Source organism: Asparagus officinalis, chromosome 9 (genome assembly GCF_001876935.1).
Source record: "Asparagus officinalis chromosome 9, Aspof.V1, whole genome shotgun sequence".
Classification (NCBI taxonomy): Eukaryota; Viridiplantae; Streptophyta; class Magnoliopsida; order Asparagales; family Asparagaceae; genus Asparagus; species Asparagus officinalis.
The window spans coordinates 65,288,384-65,308,960 of NC_033802.1; the positions used below are offsets into that span (position 1 = coordinate 65,288,384).

Genomic DNA, 20,577 nt, shown 5'->3' on the forward strand with positions numbered 1-20,577 from the left:
ATTTTGTTAGCATTATTTTGGTATTGTATATTTTAGAATCATTATATGTATTATTTTGCATATTGATATTGAAGTCATCTATCTTATTCTTTAATTCTGTTCAACTTTATTTCCTTTTCCTGCATAGTTGATAATTTATAATTTAATAATAATCTTAAATCCATAGTCATAAATAAAATTGGTGGCCCACCACTCATCACGAAGCAGTAAAGAGGGAAATTGTAGTGAATGACACTAAAGGTTGGATAAATAGGTAAATTACAGGAAAATTCACCTATGCCCAGTTTCTCAAGAAACCCCCTCATCTACTGAGTTCAATAAAAACCTCCTCATCTATTAATTACTGTGTACGTTTGTAACGTCATGCATCTCCCCTAGTCTAAGAAGAAGATGAAAGAAGTTATGAAATAAAAAGAGCACAGATACTTGTAGAATTTAAATTTAATCCTCTCATTTGCATCACAAGTTTACCATGCAGCTATTTAATAAGTAACAATATCAATTTTAATAACCATTATAGAGCAGCGTATTTTTTTTGTCAGGCTTAATAAGTGAAGGGTTTTTGGAAATCTTGGAACAAATGAAGGGGATATAGAAATGTTCTCGTAGCCTCTGTATCAGTAATAATAACAAGGACACCTATTATTTGAGACATAGGGATATTACTTAGGTATACCTTAAGCAACCTAAAGTTGATATGCAAATCAACTCAAAACTCCTCCAATTTAGCCAGATTAGATTTTGCAACAGACACATACTAGATGATAAAAAGGAAAACAACGAACAAAACCCCATCTCAAACAAGGATTAACTAACGGTTGTCTTGATTTGTAGTGATGCATGACATTTACGTCCACAATGATGATAAAACACAAGTCCCTGAGAATAGGATAAGTTCTTTCTGATTACATTGTAAAATGTAAATGTACATTGTTTTGTAATTTAGTAAATTATTTATGTAAAAGGAAGTTGCCCAGGAAATTAAGGGAGAAAAGAAATAAAGGGTAACTCGACAATAAGATGTCATGATAAAACTCTTGTTATTTTAGAGGTAATAATCCTCTAAACCTTGTATTTGTTTTTGAGGTTTTGTCCAACCAGGAGCTCAAGTGATATTAAAATAGTAGTAGCAATTTAACAAATAAAATTTAGGATATTTTTTCTCTCAAGTTTTTTTTTAAAACCAATTTTTTTTTTAAGATTTTGTTCTCTCAGGATATTTCTTATTTTGAAAGCCAAGTTAACAGACATGCTTTGCGTTCATGAAATAATGTAGAAGAATACTTAATTGTTACCAAACAAAGAAAACAATGAATAGTTAAAATTTTCAAGTGGAATCAATAAAGATCATGGAGAGTCCAGTGGTTGAAGACCTCTCTTGTGCAGTGGGAATTTTTTGCAAACTTTTTAAGGACAAATTGTCTCCAACCCTTTGAGTTTTAAAAAATACGATTCCCTACTTTTGTCATGCTTCTGCACTTTGCACATAATAACCCATATGTTTTCTTTTAGAAATTTCCTAACCTACTTGAGTCCTTTCCCTCTTCATTTTCTCTTATCTCTTTCATAAGCCTGCCATGAGCCAATGAACCTATGTTACCTGGGCAGTTCTAATCTAAAGTTGTCCTCAACATGTATACATACCTAGGGGTGTCCAAACGGATCGGGCATGCCTGGCCCTGGCCGAACCATTGGGCCCAGGCGGGTCAAAAGCCCTTGCCCTAGTTCCAAGGTTTTAAATATCGGATATCGGGGAAATATCGGATGGCCAAAATTCATATCGGATTACGGATATCGGGGAAATATAGGGGATATGTGGTAAATATCGGAATGCCATAATAAATGTTTGCATACATAGTAGAATGCATTAAAATGTAATCTCAACATATGTAATAAAATTTAAGCATACAAAATATGAATAATATATGTTTAGCATCACTAATCAACCTTCTAAAACAAACAAAAGTGCAAAACAACGTTGCAACATTCAATCTGTTTTTTTTAGGGCAAAATGTCATGATATAATGGGGAAATCTTGATATCTTGCCCAAAAATTCCAAACACGGTATATTATTTTGCAACAAGCTATATAAAAAGATATATTAGTCCACATATCGGCTAATATATCGGCCATATCGTGGATTTATCACTCAAAATAGCCAAAAAGCGATAAAGGATATTTAAAGACCATATCGGTTGCGGCAAGCCCTGTAAAAGGATATATCGGGGGATATATCGGGCCATGTCGGGGATATTTAAACCAATGCCTAGTTCGGACCCAGTTAGACAGGGCTGGATCCGGTCCCTCACTAATCTTGTAGGCATACTACTACATATATGATATACGGATCTAGCGACGTTCTGTGATCATTAATCAACCTTCCTAATACGCTGAAGGCTAATGGGTCCAGGTTAGATTCGGGTAACCCGGCTCGGCTCAGGCTTCTTCACCCATTCCCAACCCTATCCCAGGTCGAGCTGGGTAGGGTTTTACCTGGAGCTCTAGTATCCGTGCTAGGTTATGATAGGGTTTGGGAACCCGAGTAGCGGGCTTTTTGGACAGCCCTACCCATACTCAAATTCCTTAGACGCTCCTTGCATATGTGCACATTAATTCGGACATGCACTCAATTATACAATACTTGTTTTAATTAAAAACACTTGTCATACATTTTTTGGACATATATCCTTCACTTCACACCTACTTCTCGAAACTCGTTGGATGGATATAGGCCAAGTTCCGAATTATGATTTTGAAGGGTCACTTGGATGCCTTGTTCAAAAGAATCAAAACCTAGTGATTTTCCAATTTATAATCCACATAATAATAGAAAAGTTATAATCCACAAAATAATAGAAAAGTTATAATTCACACCTACTTCTTGAAACTCGTTGGATGGATATAGGCCAAGTTAGGAATTATGATTTTGAAGGGTCACTTGGATGCCTTGTTCAAAACCTAGTGATTTTCCAATTTATAATCCACATAATAATAGAAAAGCTATAATCCACATAATAATAGAAAAGTTATAATCCACATAATAATAGAAACATAAACATTTTATAGGAATTTTAATTCTCATTCTTGTTCTCATATAAAGTATTAGTTACAATATATGATATTTATGTTTATAAATATTTATATCGCTGTGTCCCATATCCTACATTTACAAATTTGTTGTGTCCCCCTACCTGTACTGGTACCCATTCCTGTACCCATACCCGTACATGTGCAAGATAGCCATGAACCCATTCCTCGTGAGGAGGTGACGGGGAAGAGACTGGCGGCGAGGTGAGAGAGGTGGTGGTTGAGGAAGGAGGAGAAAGAAAAATAAAGAATAAAGAGAGAAGATATGAGTATTTTAGGAATTTTATGTAGGGACAAGGGGGTGAAAGACGTGTATAGATTTTCTCATAACACCGGCATTCAATAGAGTGATCTATCCTTTCTCATGGGTGATAGAGTATTTTCTCAGAAATTTGGCTATTATGTACATGATGCAAACCACCCATCTCTTAGTGGGGTTGATTCTGATAGGATTTGTATTTGCAGAAGCATGATTCTTTGGTAAATGTGGCAAAGACTTCTGACTTTTTTCTTGGAGGGAGGAAGCACATTATTAATAATCAAAGGGGGATGGAAGCAAATTTCCCAATTCTAATGAAGAAACTACTCCTCAATAAAAGAAGGACGGTGTCCTTTTCCTTTAGGCTGTTAAGATACTGACTGCTTATTGTTCCTTCATTATAGGAGGACATGCATGTGGGATGTTCCTACGTGTGGTTTGAAAAATATAAAATTTTCTTGTTCAAATTAGCCCAAGACTAAATCTTATGTCCAATCTAAGGACGAATGATTTCTTCCTTTCATGAAGGTTGTTAGTTTTTTATTCTCTCTCATCTCTATTGTCGGTCAGGTCCTAGTTTTAGTATATATCTGATTTTTATCTCACAGTAAAGATTCAAGTTTAGAAATGTTTTATATAATATATGGTAATTTTTTCCAATATATGAATGTCCATGCTCCCGTTTGTGTGCTTCTCATTGTTGTATATCTGGCCAGAACCAGGAATGTTATACGAAAGCACTGGAAGAACAACGTTCACATGAAAAATTCAATTCAAATTTGTGACATATTTGCCAATATTTGTTCTTTGCTTGATAGTGTGCGTCTTAATTGTCTAAAAATCTGATAAAAACGCGCAGCTGGTCCAACAGCTGTCTTATAAGATGTTTTCTTGGAGTTATGGGCATTCTACATATTGCTCTGCATTCTTTTGAGGGAATTTTCTACTTAATCTTGCTTTATAAAACCGATAAACCATGGTTGATCCAGATATGAATTCAGTTAATATCATGTTTACAGAATTTGGAAGAAAATTTTATGGCAGGTTGTTGACCATTAACAGATATTTACTGTAATTTCTTATTGGTTTGGATTCTAAATTTGTGTCCAACCAGTTTGTCAAAATTTCGACGTTAAGAGTTTTCTTCTTTGTTATTTTTAGACAACTGCTTCCTCACATTGCCTTCAAGTTTGACCTTAGGTACTGTGATAAATGTTGAAGTAAAAGTTACATCAGGGAAGCAGTGATATCTGTTGATGTTATTTGTTTACCACGCCATAGTAAAAAATCAATGACATGTCTTTTATTGTGATCGTGGGGTCGGGAGGGCCCACGTGCGTTCGTCCTCTGTGCGGCCACGATGTCGTGCGCCGCTCGAGTTCATGCGCCGCTCGTCTCCTTTCATACACGGACGAGGACGTGGCCATGCCCTGCCCAAGTTCGTGTGCTGCTCCGCGCCCGCATCGAGCCCAACGCCCACGTAGCCTGCCAACCCACGCGAGCTCTTTTTTCCCGCTCCGAGTTTTTTTTTTCGTTCCCGCGCGTTCTGCCAGCCTGCTACCTCGGGTTCTTTCTCCTATAAATAGGAGAGGTGGTGGAGGTGTTTAAGTGTGGGAAAAATTGTGGGAAAAATCTCAAGTTGAGTATTTTTGAGAGAAAAGAAAGAGAGGAAGAGAGAACTTGTATAAGTTTGGTATTTTTTCTCCATAGTGAAACCCCCTCCCGTGGACGTAGGCTAGTTTGCCGAACCACGTAAAAATCTCGTGTTTGTATTTGTCTTATCTGTGAGTTGCCATAGCTTGTAGGTTCCCTCGAGATTTCAGTCCTTGAACTGATGAGAGGAAGAGTGTATATTTCACTTTGATGAAATATATCACTTTCGATTCTTGTTTCCTTTGAGAAATAAGAATTTCATTATCTATTCTCGTTTCCTTTGAGAAACAAGAATTTAGAGGTTGACTTGTGCTTTTGTGACAACGAAAGCCAGGGCTATCTCTCAGGTGATATCGCTTCCGCGGCGGTGGGCGTGACTCCGCCCCAACAATTGGTATTAGAGCCCCTTATTCAGACTGGAGGTGGTAAAATTTCTGATCTGAGGTGGTAGTTGAATATTGTGTGGTAAAACACAAGTAAAAACATAATTAATTGTTAAAAATTCCTGAGAGAAGCAGATTGATATAATACAAGCGGTAAATGGCTTCTACAAGTAAAACAAATAAAATTGGAAAATACGAGATTGAAAAATTCAATGGGAAAAATGATTTTTCTTATTGGAGGATGCAGATGAAAAATTCGCTGATTTTGTAAAAATTGCACAAAGCTTTGGCTGGAAGAGAGAAGCACAAAAATATGTCTGATGAGGATTGGGAGGAGCTGGATCTGGAAGCACGGGCGTCGATTATCCTTTGCCTTGAAAGAGATGTAGCTTTCTTGGTGGACGGGGAGGAAACGGCTGTGGGCGTGTAATTGAAGTTGGAAAGTACCTTCATGACGAAGAGTCTAACGAATCAAATCTATTTAAAATCCAAATTGTATACTTGCAAGATGGAGGAGGGCTCGTCAATCCGGGAGTATATCAACAAGTTCGATAGGATCATATCAGATTTGAAAGACATTGAGGTGACAGTGGAAGACGAGGATCATGCGCTTCTACTACTACTATCTCTGCCGAAGTCCTATGAGAACCTGGTGCAAACACTGATGCTTGTGGGTGATACTTTGTCGATGGATGAGACTAGAGCGGCGCTTCTAGCGGATGACCTTTGAAAAATTGCAACTAGTGATATGACCACTGGTAGTAACAAAGAACAAGCGCAGGGACTGTTTGCCAGAGGAAGAGGCAATGAGCGAGGAAAAGGCAAGGGAGGAAAGTCTAGATCGAAATCGAGACCTCTTGCGGGACGAGCGTGTTTCAAATGCGGTGAAGTTGGGCATTTCAAGGTCGATTGTCCTAACAAGAGAGTAGGTGGGAAAAAGAACAACAACAAGACTGAAAGACGAGAAGGCAATGAAGAGGCGAGCTACGCTTCATAGGATGGGAGCGATAAGGAATGTATGTCGTCACGGATGGCGAGGATACCTCTGGGAAGTGGATTCTTGATTCTGGTTGCTCTTACCACATGTGTCCAAACAGGAAGTGGTTTACTACCTACAGGAGCATTGATGGTGGAACCGTATTGATGGGGAACAACCATGCTTGTAAAACGGTGGGGCTAGGTGATATCAAAATCAAGATGCATGATGGAGTGGTTCGAACCCTGACGGACATACGACACGTTCCCGGCTTGCGGAAGAATCTCATCTCAGTCGGAGCTTTGGACTCTGGGGGTTGCAAGATTGTAACAGAGAACGAAGTGAAGAGGGTTGTTCGGGGTTCCTTAACAGTGATGAAGGGTGTTCGTCACGGTAATCTATATACTCTCTCAGGTACGACGGTGACGGGAGATGCAGCAGTTGGAGCTGAAGGAAGTGGTGGAGACCCATGTGAGCACACACGGTTATGGCATAGGCGGCTTGGGCACATGTCAGAGAAGGGTCTGGATCTGCTTGGTAAGGAGGGTTTGCTGAAGAATCTGAAGAAACCTTGCATGGATTTTTATGAGGACTGTGTATGGAAAGGCGCACAGGGTTCAATTTCTGAGGAGCAAGCACAAGAGCAGAGGGATACTAGATTATGTGCACACGGATGTTTGGGGTCCGACTTCGACAACTTCCAAGGGTGGTTCCAGATATTTTGTCTCATTCATAGATGATCATTCTAGGTATGCTTGGGTTTACTTCCTGAAGCATAAGAATGAGGTATTTGAGACATTCAAGAAGTGGAAGGCGATGGTTGAGAACAGAACGAGTAAGAAATTGAAGACACTGAGATCTGATAACGGTACAGAGTATACAGACGGTGCTTTCAAGGAGTTCTGTGATCAAGAAGGGATAGCCAGACACTGGACAGTCAGGTCTACACCACAGCAAAATGGGGTCGCGGAGAGACTGAACCGAACACTGCGGGAGAAAGCAGTGAGTATGCGATCATATGCTGGTTTGGGCAAAGAATGGTGGGCAGAGTCGATTGCTACAGCTTGTTATATTGTGAATCGATCTCCACATTCGACATTAGACGGTGATACACCCTATCGGGTGTGGTCAGGGGATAGATGATGAGCTTGAGCAGGAGGAGGTTCAGTAGGAGAATACACAGGCACCACTACAACAACAGCAGCTCGAGGATAGCTTGGCTTCCACTAGGCCAAGGCGAGTATACAAGCAGGTACAGAAGCTGGGGGCTGATCAACCCCTGAAGCACTATGGGCAGGTTAATTTGGTGGAATACGCACTCTTGGTGGAGGAAGATGAGCCGGTCTCCTTCAAGGAAGCTATTTGAGACAAGAATAGTGAGAGTTGGTTGGCTACGATGGAGGAGGAGATGGAATCTCTCCGGAAGAACCAAACATGGGAGGTGGTCCCATTGCCCGTAGGAAAGAAAGCTATAGGTTGTAAGTGGCTGTATAAAAGAAAGGAAGATCCTTCAGAGCTCGGTGGAACGAGGTACAAGGCGAGGCTTGTGGCTAAGGGGTTTGCTCAAAGAGAGGGTGTGGATTACAATGGGATATTTTCTCCGGTGGTGAAACACACTTCTATTTGGGTGCTATTGAGTATTGTTGCTCATGGTGATCTTGAGCTGGAACAACTCGATGTCAAGACGGCCTTCTTACACGGAGACTTGGATGAAGAGATCTATATGCATCAACCTGAGGGCTACAAGGTTGAGGATAAGGAGCATCATGTATGTCGCTTGAGGAAGTCACTCTATGGACTAAAGCAATCTCCTCGGCAGTGGTACAAGCGATTTGACTCCTTCATGCTGAAGCATGGGTTTTTCCGAAGCGACTATGATTGTTGTGTTTATATTCGGAAGCTTCGTGGAGGTGATTATATCTATCTCCTGTTGTATGTGGATGACATGCTTATTGCATCGAAAAACAAGGTGGAGATAGATAAGCTAAAATCTCAACTTAGCAATGAGTTTGAGATGAAGGACATGGGCGCTGCTAGAAAAATACTGGGTATGGAGATTAGAAGAGAGCGGATGAATCAGCGATTGTTCTTGAGTCAGAAGGACTATATAGAGCGGGTGATAGCGAGGTTCGGGATGCAAAGTGCAAAGTCGGTGGTGACCCCATTGGCTCCACACTTTAGGCTTTCAGGTAAACAATCTCCCACTACAGCGGAAGATAAGGCACACATGGAGCGTGTCGCTTATGCTAGTGCAGTTGGCAACTTAATGTACGCAATGGTGTGTACACGCCCTGATATTTCACAGGCGGTTAGTGTGGTCAGCAGATTCATGGCGAATCCAGGAAAGGCGTACTGGGAAGCGGTGAAATGGGTCTTGAGGTACTTGAAAGGTACCACGGATACGGGTCTGTGTTTTGGTGGAGATACATATCAGATCGACGGGTATGTGGACTCAGATTATGCGGGCGATCTAGATAGACGACGATCTACTACTGGTTATGTATTCAGGATACATGGAGCTCCAGTTAGTTGGCGATCGATGTTGCAGGCTACAGTGGCACTTTCTACAACAGAGGCTGAGTATATGGCCATGGCGGAGGGAGTGAAGGAAGCATTGTGGCTGTGGGGTCTTCTAGACGATTTAGGGATTGAGCAGGAGAGCGTGAACTTGTGATGCGACAGTCAGAGTGCGATTCACTTGGCGAAAAATCAAGTTCACCATGCTCGTACCAAGCATATCGATGTCAGGTATCATTTTATGCGGGATGTCATAGAGGATGGTGATATTTCTCTCATGAAGGTGCATACAAATGAGAATCCTGCGGACATGTTAACCAAGGTGGTCACAGGTAGCAAGTTCCAACATTGCTTGGACTTGCTTCATATCAGCCCGTGTTGATTTGCCCAAGAGGGCATGGCCCTTCGGGGCGGTGATGGAGGTGTGGTGGAGACTATGTTGGAGAATAGTAGCAGAACTACGGTTAGCTTGATCCCGGTGGAGGGTACGTAGGCAGTCGCGATATAGTGACGCAGCTGGTTTGGCCTGGTGTGGCCTGGATCTCTCTGGTGGTGTTCATGGGGCTCTTCTGGTGTTCGTCCAAAATTTTAGGTTTATCAAATGATGTACGAGGTGGAGAATTGTGATCGTGGGGTCGGGAGGGCCCACGTGCGTTCGTCCTCTGTGCGGCCACGATGTCGTGCGCCGCTCGAGTTCATGCGCTGCTCGTCTCCTTTCATACGCGGACGAGGACGTGGCCATGCCCTGCCCAAGTTCGTGTGCTGCTCCGCGCCCGCATCGAGCCCAACGTCCACGTAGCCTGCCAACCCACGCGAGCTCTTTTTTCCCGCTCCGAGTTTTTTTTTTCGTTCCCGCGCGTTCTGCCAGCCTGCTACCTCGGGTTCTTTCTCCTATAAATAGGAGAGGTGGTGGAGGTGTTTAAGTGTGGGAAAAATTGTGGGAAAAAAATCTCAAGTTGAGTATTTTTGAGAGAAAAGAAAGAGAGGAAGAGAGAACTTGTATAAGTTTGGTATTTTTTCTCCATAGTGAAACCCCCTCCCGTGGACGTAGGCTAGTTTGCCGAACCACGTAAAAATCTCGTGTTTGTATTTGTCTTATCTGTGAGTTGCCATAGCTTGTAGGTTCCCTCGAGATTTCAGTCCTTGAACCGATGAGAGGAAGATTGTATATTTCACTTTGATGAAATATATCACTTTCGATTCTTGTTTCCTTTGAGAAATAAGAATTTCATTATCTATTCTCGTTTCCTTTGAGAAACAAGAATTTAGAGGTTGACTTGTGCTTTTGTGACAACGAAAGCCAGGGCTATCTCTCAGGTGATATCGATTCCGCGGCGGTGGGCATGACTCCGCCCCAACATTTATTTTATTTTATTTTTTTGCGGTTTTATCTAGAGTAAAACAGATATTTTGTCAATAATTCTTCTCCATGGAGTTTCCACACAACAATACCACGATATCATGCTCTAGTTAAGGAGCACTCTGAAAAATCTTGTAAAATTCAAATGTCCTCCTAGTAACACTGAGTATAGGTGTTTTAACCTTGAACATTTTGAATTGTAGATACACTTGATTGTATAAGATCAATTTAGCAATTTCCTTGTTGTTATAGCACATGTGCATGCTTAGATTTCATGGATGATATTGATTTTAGTAGGTGTTGCATAAATGCTTTGAACTCTGCCATGTTCTTTGATGTTTCAGTTATGACTAGACTTTGTTTCTCTGCCCTCTTTTGAATCACTCGATATCATGATAAGATCCTTTTGGAGAAGGCAAACCACTTATTAATTCTTTTGGGATGAAAGCTTGGTTGTTATTTTTCCATCAATATACAATAACAGTGTACAGAAGATTATTTGCTTGTATAGCGATTACTGAGAGAAATAATGGCGTAGTCTCTTATATTGTCAATATCTAAAACTACATTCAGTAGAGAGGTGCGCAACTGGTATTTGTTTGTGCGGTTCATGAAAATCATATACCCTGTTATATTTAATATTATATTAGACTTAGATCCATCCATATCCATGAACAACCTCAAGTCCAACCTAAAGTCCCTTTAACAGTGAAAGTTAAGGAACCGAACAACCCTATTTATTAACAGTGAAAGAAGTGAATATTTTAAATTTCAACTATTTGGAACAATTTATTCCTTCTGTCATTGTTTCTACTTGTTCTTGACGTGGTGTATTCTCCTAGGTTTCATGTAATAGCTAATAATTTAATAATGCACTCTGCTGTGAGTCTTTGATTAATGAAGTTAGAATAAACTAGTTTTCCATTAGTTGAAGTTGCCGTATCTCCGAACTCCATTGTATCTTATGTATAGAATTCTACACAGAGGTAGTCAGCTGAGACTTAATTCCAGAGGGTCATGAGAGGTACTAATATGAAGCTTGATGATCTTTGAAATTTAATAATGCACTCTGCTGTGAGTCTGTGATTAATGAAGTTAGAATAAACTTGTGTTCCATTAGTTAAAGTTGCCGTATCTCCGAACTCCATTGTATCTTATGTATAGAATTCTACACATAGGTAGTCAGCTGAGACTTAATTCCAGAGGGTCATGAGAGGTGCTAATATGAAGCTTGATGATCTTTGAAATGATAAGTAGTAACATTCTCTTTTGGTTTGAAGTTCTATCTGTAGCATTTATAGTATTCTATAGCATCTTATTTATAGAATTCTAGTCTTTCCTTATCATAGTAGCACTAAATAAGACCCCTATTTTCCATTGAAAATTATGGTGTCCTTAGACTTCATACTCAGTTTCTATGTAGACAAACATGCTGTATTCCTTTTCTCTATTCTTGGGGATGAGTTTTAAATACTTACATATAAAGAATTGGATCAGTGAGATCTCAAGTGGGGTACATAGGATAAGGGAGAAAAAGTCCAGGTGCAGGATCTCAAGTTTGGTAGCTGGGGATTTTGACAAAAAGGGAACGGATGAAGTCACTCACAATTTCCTGTTAAAGTTGTGTTGAGTCATTTTCTTTCAGGTTTTCTTAAATTCTGTTAAATAATTTTGTTTTCATACAGATGAGGACAGTTGAGATGCATGTGAGGTGTTTCTCAATGAGTCCCCTCTATGAGAATTGATGTCATGTCCAGCTTCAATCCAGCCAAAATCCATATCGTTACCATTATATATATCCAGCCAAATCATTCTATTCCCTCAAGGTTCGGTGAATAAATCTGGTAATCTTGTACACACAAGTTCTTTTAAAACACATGACCAGGCTCTGTACCATTTCAGACAAAGTGCTCTATCAATGGTGATGCATGTTCTTCTATTTTTACCTGTTAAAATGTAAAATTATTACTTTCCATCCGTTATCCTAACTTTAAAGTTTTAGTATAATAAAAGAGAGGCTTAAGATGAAATCAACAATTCTAATTCCAATTCCATTAAACATATAGTTAAATCAGATTTAAAAAATCTGCGCGAACATGGCAGAATATAAAAGTATAAGCTTCTTACTTTAATCAAGATAAACAAACTTTATTGTTTGTATCTTATTGTTTAGACTATTGGTGGAAATAAAAGCATTAGTTTATGTTGTGCGCCGCGGAAGCCGATTCGACAAGTCAATAGCACACACAAGAACCCAAAATAGATCACAATAGAACACAAGCAATCCAATTATAACAAGAACACAAGATTTACGTGGTTCGGCAATGTGCCTACGTCCACGGGACAAGGAGGGGGGAGTTTTATTAATGGAAATCAAGGGGAGTACAAATTAGGGTTACAAATCTTATCAAAACACACAAATAAGCCCTCTTAATCTCTCCAAATGACTCCAACAATAGAAGCCCCAAATCTCCTCTTACAACTGCTTAAAATCTTCTCCCTTTTAACCCTAAAAATGAGTTAAGGGTATTTATACAACTCTCAAACAAAACGAGTCTGAAACCCAGAATTCAGCCCAACCCGCTTCGGCGGTCGACCGCGGCGGTCGACCGCCTTAATCCCAGACTCAGCCTCAATATCCAGAAACTTCTGCGGTCGACCGCCACAAAAACAGAAACTCCTGCGGTCGACCATCGCTGATCCAGACGCATAGTAAGCTTTGTGCACGAACGCGGTCGATCGCCCCGGTCGACCGCCAAACTGCTAACATGTTTCTGAGATATTCTGCCAATCCTGCCAATCCTATAAATCTCCACCTCGGCGAACATTTTGTCAAAACTGAGCCGACACCAAAAACACCCCAACAGAGAGCTAAAACTATCTCATCCCCAATCAAACTCATACAACTGGCTGCATCTACAAGACTGCCTACGTATCCTCTTGCCTAAGGAATCAAGCCAAACGTAGTTCATCCAAATGGCCGCCAATGGCCTCAACAACGAAGAATGTTCAATAAGTTCAAACAATGACCAAACTTCACACCTGGTACAACTTTGGTCAATATATCAGCAGGGTTGTCCTTAGTGTGGACCTTCTCTAACGTGACATCACCATCATCCAATACGTCTCGTACAAAATAAAATTTGACATCAATGTGCTTCGTGCGAGCATAGTAGACTTGGTTCTTCGCCAAATAGATAGCTGACATGCTATCACAATATACCCTAATGGTCTCTTGTGCAATCCCTAAATCATCCAACAAACCATGTAGCCACAAAGCCTCCTTCACTGCTTTAGTCACCATCATATATTCCGCCTCCCATCCAACAAACCATGTAGCCACAAAGCCTCCTTCACTGCTTTAGTCACCATCATATATTCCGCCTCCGTAGTAGAAAGCGTTACTATAGACTGAAGAGTGTATCTCCAACACACCGATGCACCAGCCAATGTAAAAACATAACCTGTAGTGGACCGACGCTTGTCAAGATCTCTGGCATAGTCTGAATCTATGTAGCCAATACAATCATATCCTGTCTCATCATTCTTCACAAATATCAACCCAACATCCACGATACCCTTAATATACCGTAGAATCCACTTCACGGCCTCCCAATGTTCCTTTCCGGGGTTGTGCATGTACCTAGATATCATGCTCACGGCCTGTGACAAATCTGACATCGTACACACTATAGCATACATCAAGCTACCCACTGTACTGGCTTATGAAACTTTGGACATGTAGTCCCGATCCTCCACTGAAACTGGTGATATCAAAGCTAAAAGCTTAAAGTGGGGAGCTAATGGAGTACTCACCACCTTAGTATTGCCCTCAAAACTGAATTTCTTCAGCATCTTCTGCAATAACTCCTCTGTGTAAGCTTTAATCTCCCCTTCACCCTGTCTCGCTCAATCTCCATACCCAGTATCTTCTTAGCCTCTCCCAGATCCTTCATCTCAAATTCAGATGACAACTCCTTTTTTAATTTCCCAATAGCTGAAGTGTTTCTGAAAGCAATGAGCATATCATCAACATATAATAACAAATAAATATGCTCACCATCCTGTAGCTTGCGCATATACACACACGGGTCATAAGGGCTCCTCGTGTACCCTTGGCCAATCATAAAGCTATCAAATCTCTTGTACCACTGTCGCGGTGATTGCTTCAGTCCATAAAGAGATTTTTTTAATTTGCACACCAAATTTTTTCTTCCTGTAGCTTTAAACCTCATAGGTTGTGTTATGTAGATCTCCTCATCTAAGTCTCCATGTAAAAAGGTCGTCTTCACGTCCATTTGGACCAAATCCAAATTCAACTGTGCTACTATTGCCAATAGAATCCGAATAGAGGAATGCTTCACAACGGGTGAAAATACCTCGTTGTAATCAACGTCCTCAACCTGTGCATATCTATTGTCTACTAATCTGGCTTTGAACCGAATGTCCCCAATAAAAGATCCCTCATTCTTAGCATACATCCACTTGCAACCAATAACTTCCTTACCCTTAGGTAGCTTTGTAAGTTTCCAAGTGTTGTTTTTCTGAAGAGATTGCATCTCCTCCTCCATAGCATTCCTCCACCTAATAGAATCAGGACTAGACTCTGCCTCCCTGAATGTGGCAGGAACCAAATCATCAACGATCTCCATAGATAAAGCATATACCATCATGACAACATCATATCTAGCTGGCCGACGAATCTCTCTCCTCGGTCTATCTGCTACAATGGACCCCTGAGCATGAACCTGCTCCTGAGTCTCACCATCCACTGTATCCTCCAAATGCCCGACTGTCATCTCAACTCCTTCCAGTGCCACATCTGTAGGAGTCTCAATGGACAGTGTTGTCTGGAGTGGATGGAGTCACATCATCCTCCACCTTCTACGATATCCATCCCGTCTGATCTTCCTCCACCTGCTGAGGAACTCGAGGCTTCATCATGTACGCCTTATCAAATGTGACATCTCTGCTAATGACCATCTTCTTGTCTTGTGGATCCCATAATTTGAAGCCTTTGATATTTTCTCTAAATCCCACAAAGACAGCCTTTCTCGCTCTCGGATTCAACTTCCCATCACTAACATGAAAATAAGCTGGACACCCAAATATCCGAAGAGTCTCATAATCACTAGCCACAGAACCAGACCAACGCTCCATCAGAGTCTTCCCCTCTATCGCAGTGCATGACAACCTGTTAACGAGATGGCTCACATAAACTAACGCCTCGGCCTAAAAGTATTCACTCCGTGTCATCATACATCGCACCTTCTTCAGTAAGGTACGGTTCAGCCTCTCAGCCACTCCATTCTGTTGCGGTGTCTCTCTAACTGTGAAGTATCTTCTAATGCTGTGATCCCGACAAAACTGCAGAAATGGATCACTCTTATACTCTCCACCATTGTCTGAACGAAGAGTCTTCACCTTTCTACCTGTCTGCAGCTCCACTTTCTTCTTCCACTCTACAAATATATCCATGACCTCATGTTTATGCTTCATGGTATATACCCAATTCCTCCTGGAATAATCATCAATGAAAGTGACAAAATAATTTACCCACCAAGCGATGTGTGCTTGGAAGGGCCCCAAACATCTGTGTGAATGTAATCCAATATACCTTGGGTGTTGTGAATTACGATGCCAAATTTTACTTTAGTCTTTTTCCCAAGTATGCAATGCTCACACAGTTCCATCTTGTAGGACTTTACACCTTTCAATAGCCCCTGTTTTGTCAATGACTGTAGGGACTTATCATCTGTGTGTCCAAGTCTCATGTGCCATAGTGTGGTAGTATCCTCCTTTGTGGTAATAGAAACAGCCAGACCCCCTGTAACTGTCTTGCCCTTCAAGTAGTATAGGTTGTTTTCCCTGACACCTCGCATCATCACCATAGATCCCTTCATGACCTTCAAAGTAGCATCCTCTAAGATCACTCTGTAACCAGCTGCCTCCAAAGTCCCAAAAGAAATGATGTTCTTCGTCAACTGCGGCACGAACCTCACTTCTTTCAACTCCCTAGTCACCCCGTCATGCATTCTGATCCGGACTGAGCCAATCCCACTAATAGGACAAACGTGATCGTTTCCCATGAGCATCACGTCTCCTCTCTTCAACTCCTCAAAGTTGGTAAACCAATCCCTCTTAGAGTAAATGTGAAATGTAGCTCTCGAATCAAGCATCCACTCCGTAGAGTCGGTATAACAAACAGACGGCAGTGCTGGACAAGAATAACCGGAAGAATTCGAATCTGAAATGTAGCCAATAATTTTAGCAACATTCACCTCTGAAGCTTGTACAACTTTCCCCATTTGCTTCCCGGCTCTATCCTTCAACTTTGGGCATTCATTTTTCTAATGTTCCTCTTTTTTGCAAAAGACACATTGATTTCTACCAATACTCTTATGCCCACCCCTATTCTTTGATTTTGAGCGATTGAACCTTTGACGGTTTGGACTACGGTCACGAACTGCTAATGCATCACCCGATGCTTTCTCGGAGGGCTCACCATCATTCTTCCTCAGCTCATAATTTACCAACGTCGAGGTAACCTCCTTGTAGCTAACTGTAGTTCGCCAATTTATCATAGTGAGAACAAACGTACTAAACGTATCATCCGGTAACGAACACAATAGTAACATCGCATTGTCTCCATCCTCCACCATGATATCTACATTGGTCATATCCGAAATTAGCTTTGTGAAGTTGTTAACATACTTCCGAATGGAAACTCCCCTCTTCAATTGAATTGGTAGAACCTCTTCTTCAAGTGAAGCCGATTCTCAATGCTCCTCGTCAAATATTTTTTTATCGAGTGTTTCCCACAATCTCTTCGCCGACGTCTCGTTCATCACATCATAAATGAGATCCGGCGTCAAGCATGACCGCATAACCCCATAAGCCCTACTGTGTATTTTCTTCCAAACCGTGTCATCCATATCGTCGGGTTTCTCTTGTAGCTCAAGAGTCTCCTTCAAATTCTGTGCATCTAAGGCGTCCATAACTTTACACCTCCACAAACCGAAGTTGATCTTACCGTCGAACTTTGGAACATCAATTTTAGTATTATTGATGCTCAAATTTTAGATCGCCTTTGTCAAAGCCGACCCCGATGTACTAGTAGCACTTGAACTAGCCCTGCTTGTATCACCCATATTGTAGATCTACTCCCCAAACAAGAATCCAACAGTGAATCATTCGAACAAAACTCCCAAATCCAACCCGGAGCTCAGATACCAGTTGTTGTGCGCCGCGGAAGCCGATTCGACAAGTCAATAGCACACACAAGAACCAAAAATAGATCACAATAGAACACAAGCAATCCAATCACAACAAGAACACAAGATTTATGTGGTTCGGTAATGTGCCTACGTCCACGGGATAAGGAGGGGGGAGTTTTACTAATGGAAATCAAGCGGGTTACAAATCTTACCAAAACCCACAAACAAGCCCTCTTAATATCTCTAAATGGCTTCAACAATAGAAGCCCTAAATCTCCTCTTACAGCTGCTCAAAATCTTCTCCCTTTTAACTCTAAAAACGAGTTAAGGGTATTTATACAACTCTCAAACGAAACGGGTCTGGAACTCAGAATTCAGCCCAACCCGCTTCGGCGATCGACCGTGGCGGTCGACCGCCTTAATCCCAGACTCAGTCTTAATATCCAGAAACTTCCGCGGACCGTCGCGGAAACAGAAACTCCTGCGGTCGACCGCCGCTGATCCAGACGCATAGTAAGCTCTGTGCACGAACGCGGTCGACCGCCCTGGTCGACTGCCAAACTGTTAACCTGTTTCTGAGATATTCTGCCAATCCTACCAATCCTACAGTTTAGGCGGTAATCAAGTTGCATAACAAGTAATCTTAATTGTTGATATTCATAGGTTAGGTTTTGCCGGTAGATCTTACTGATAATCAACACCCCACATGTAATAAGACATTCAAATTGGTTGTTATTTGTTGAATGATTCATTGTGGAGTGGGCACTTTTATGGAGTATTAATGGAGATACTTGATTTTAACAAGTAAGGACTACTTGCATGTGGATAGGTTTTGAGAGTTAGGCTCTGAGACGTGTGCATGAGACTTTGATGGTGACAGTGCAAAGCCTACATGCTCTGTATTTAGGGCTTTTCTGAAATTGTTCATTCAGAGTGTATAGATTTTGACTCCTAAAGTGCTGTAAATTCTGTACATACAGCTTTGTGTCTTGATTGAAATAGATAATTATAAATAAAATCTATTAGTTTAATGGCAAATGAAGCTTGCGGTAGCTATAATTTCATGTTTACTTCATGCATATATGTTTCCTTACTCTGACCTCCAACAGGTTTATTCTCCACCTCAAACATCATTCTGCACCCTTTAACTAGAATAGGATCAATTTAATTGGATTGTTAACTTGATTACATTACACTGAATTTGGATGTGGCATGTATTAGTAGCGGAGACCTATTTGAAGTAATTAATGAAATTTGGAGGATCTATTTCAATTTCCACGTAATTTGGAATACCGACATTAGAAAATTAAATCTTTCTGATTTGAGCATAAGATATGCAAACAGGTGGCAGTGGCCCCATCAGTATTTTGGTATTCGTTTTAATCAAAATATAAATGAGATGTGTTATTGTAGACTATGTGCACATGTGGCATCATTATTGTTGCTAAGCTGTGGGATTTGCTTAATGAAGGAAAACAGGGTGCACATGGGACTTTGGATGCAATATTAGTTGAGATTTGACAGGATTTAATTAAACTGCAAGTTTTGCAGGTAACGTTCGCAATAGCATATGTGCAGATTACATTAATTTTGAAGGGAATAATCCTTTACAGTTGGAGTCTTTCAATTTTTTTTAATATCTTAATATGATTGCATGAACGGCACCTACAAGCTTTTTATTTATTTATTTTTTTTAAGAGGATGCATCTGACAATTTTATTAAACTAGAAGTTGACATCATGTTGCGTTTGTTTAGACTTCTAAGTTTTTGGCTATTTGAGGTTGTTCCCCCTCTAATTAGTTGCATTAATTAGTTTTTAGTGCTAATTGGAGAAAGATAGGCTTGGACACTTAAATTATTCAGTAATGACTCTTGAGTGGTATTGACAATAATAAGATGAACTTTCAAAGGTTGGCAGTCGTATGATTTGAAACTAGAAGATAGAAGGTACAAAATATAACTCTAATTCTATAGAGAGAGAAATTTTGTGGTGGAAAATCACAGAATTAAATTACAAAAAGAAATGGCACCCTTAGTAGTTGCATTAATTGCATGTTCTAACAATAGTAGTAATGTTCTAATAAAAAACACTATTATTGAGTTTATATGCCTCTTGTGTTGATGAACTGGGATGATCATTTTTCCTGCTAAAGTGAGTTACAAGAAACCAAAGATCAGGGATAATGCTATCTTAACCAATTTGTTAGAAATGATTAAGAGTAATCTAGCGGCTTACCGAGGTTATATTGTACTGTTTTATTAAGGATGTTCCAAGTTCATTCATAAATATACAACCATTTGATGAATTAATGATTGACGGCAATCATTTACATTCTTCTTGTTTGGATTGAATTATCGAAAAAAGAACCCTATAAACTTCCTCTATAAGAAATCATAGGGAGAGAAAAGAGAATGTGAAGCATTTTTGCAGCATGTAGGTTAAAGTTGATGGTTAATTAACCATCAAACTTGACGTTTTTATTGGAACAAATATAGCCTTCAGATTTATTTTAACTAAGATACCTATTGTCATTGCTTGTGAGATTTTCTATAGGATTAATTACAATCTGATACTATGAGGTATGATATAATTACATTGGTGATTCTGAAGTTTGCATATCTGCACCGGTAATTCTGATCACAAATTAAAATTACAAGGTGCTCCTGTAGCCCAGATGATAAGCAACTTTCAGGATTATTAGTGTAACTATAATCAGTTACTTTATGGCTAACCATGTAGATAGGGAAATTCTATGATTATCCATGTAATTATATTACATCTCAGGTAGCTGGATTGTAATTAATCATATCCTATAAGCCTGGATAAACTTTTCTTCCCCCGTTGAATTCAACTTGAGTTTAGTTTAAATAGTAAATAAAGAATCAAATGAAATTTATTTGATTGATTGTATCTCAACTTTTAGCACAATGCCTCTCTCTCTCTCTCTCTCTCTCTCTCTCTCTCTCTCTTTTCAGTAAAGTTCCAAACTGACCCAAACAAGAGTGCAGAGAGAGAAATAATTGATGCATAGCTGTAATCTATCAATCTTTTTAATAGCTGTCCCATAATATTTTTTTAATGTCCTTCTTGCCTTCAAATCAAGCCTTTTGACTCCTCTATTA

The 20,577-nt window shown here is 40.2% G+C and overlaps 1 protein-coding gene across 1 annotated transcript in view; it reads left to right on the plus strand.

The window, feature by feature from the left end:
- Positions 1–3,890, plus strand: part of LOC109824558 (OTU domain-containing protein DDB_G0284757) — a 16,076-nt gene extending 12,186 nt beyond the window's left edge. Inside the window, exon 11 of the mRNA XM_020391184.1 lies at positions 3,554–3,890. The gene's annotated coding sequence lies outside the window, so the exon portion shown is untranslated. The remainder of the gene's footprint in view (positions 1–3,553) is intronic.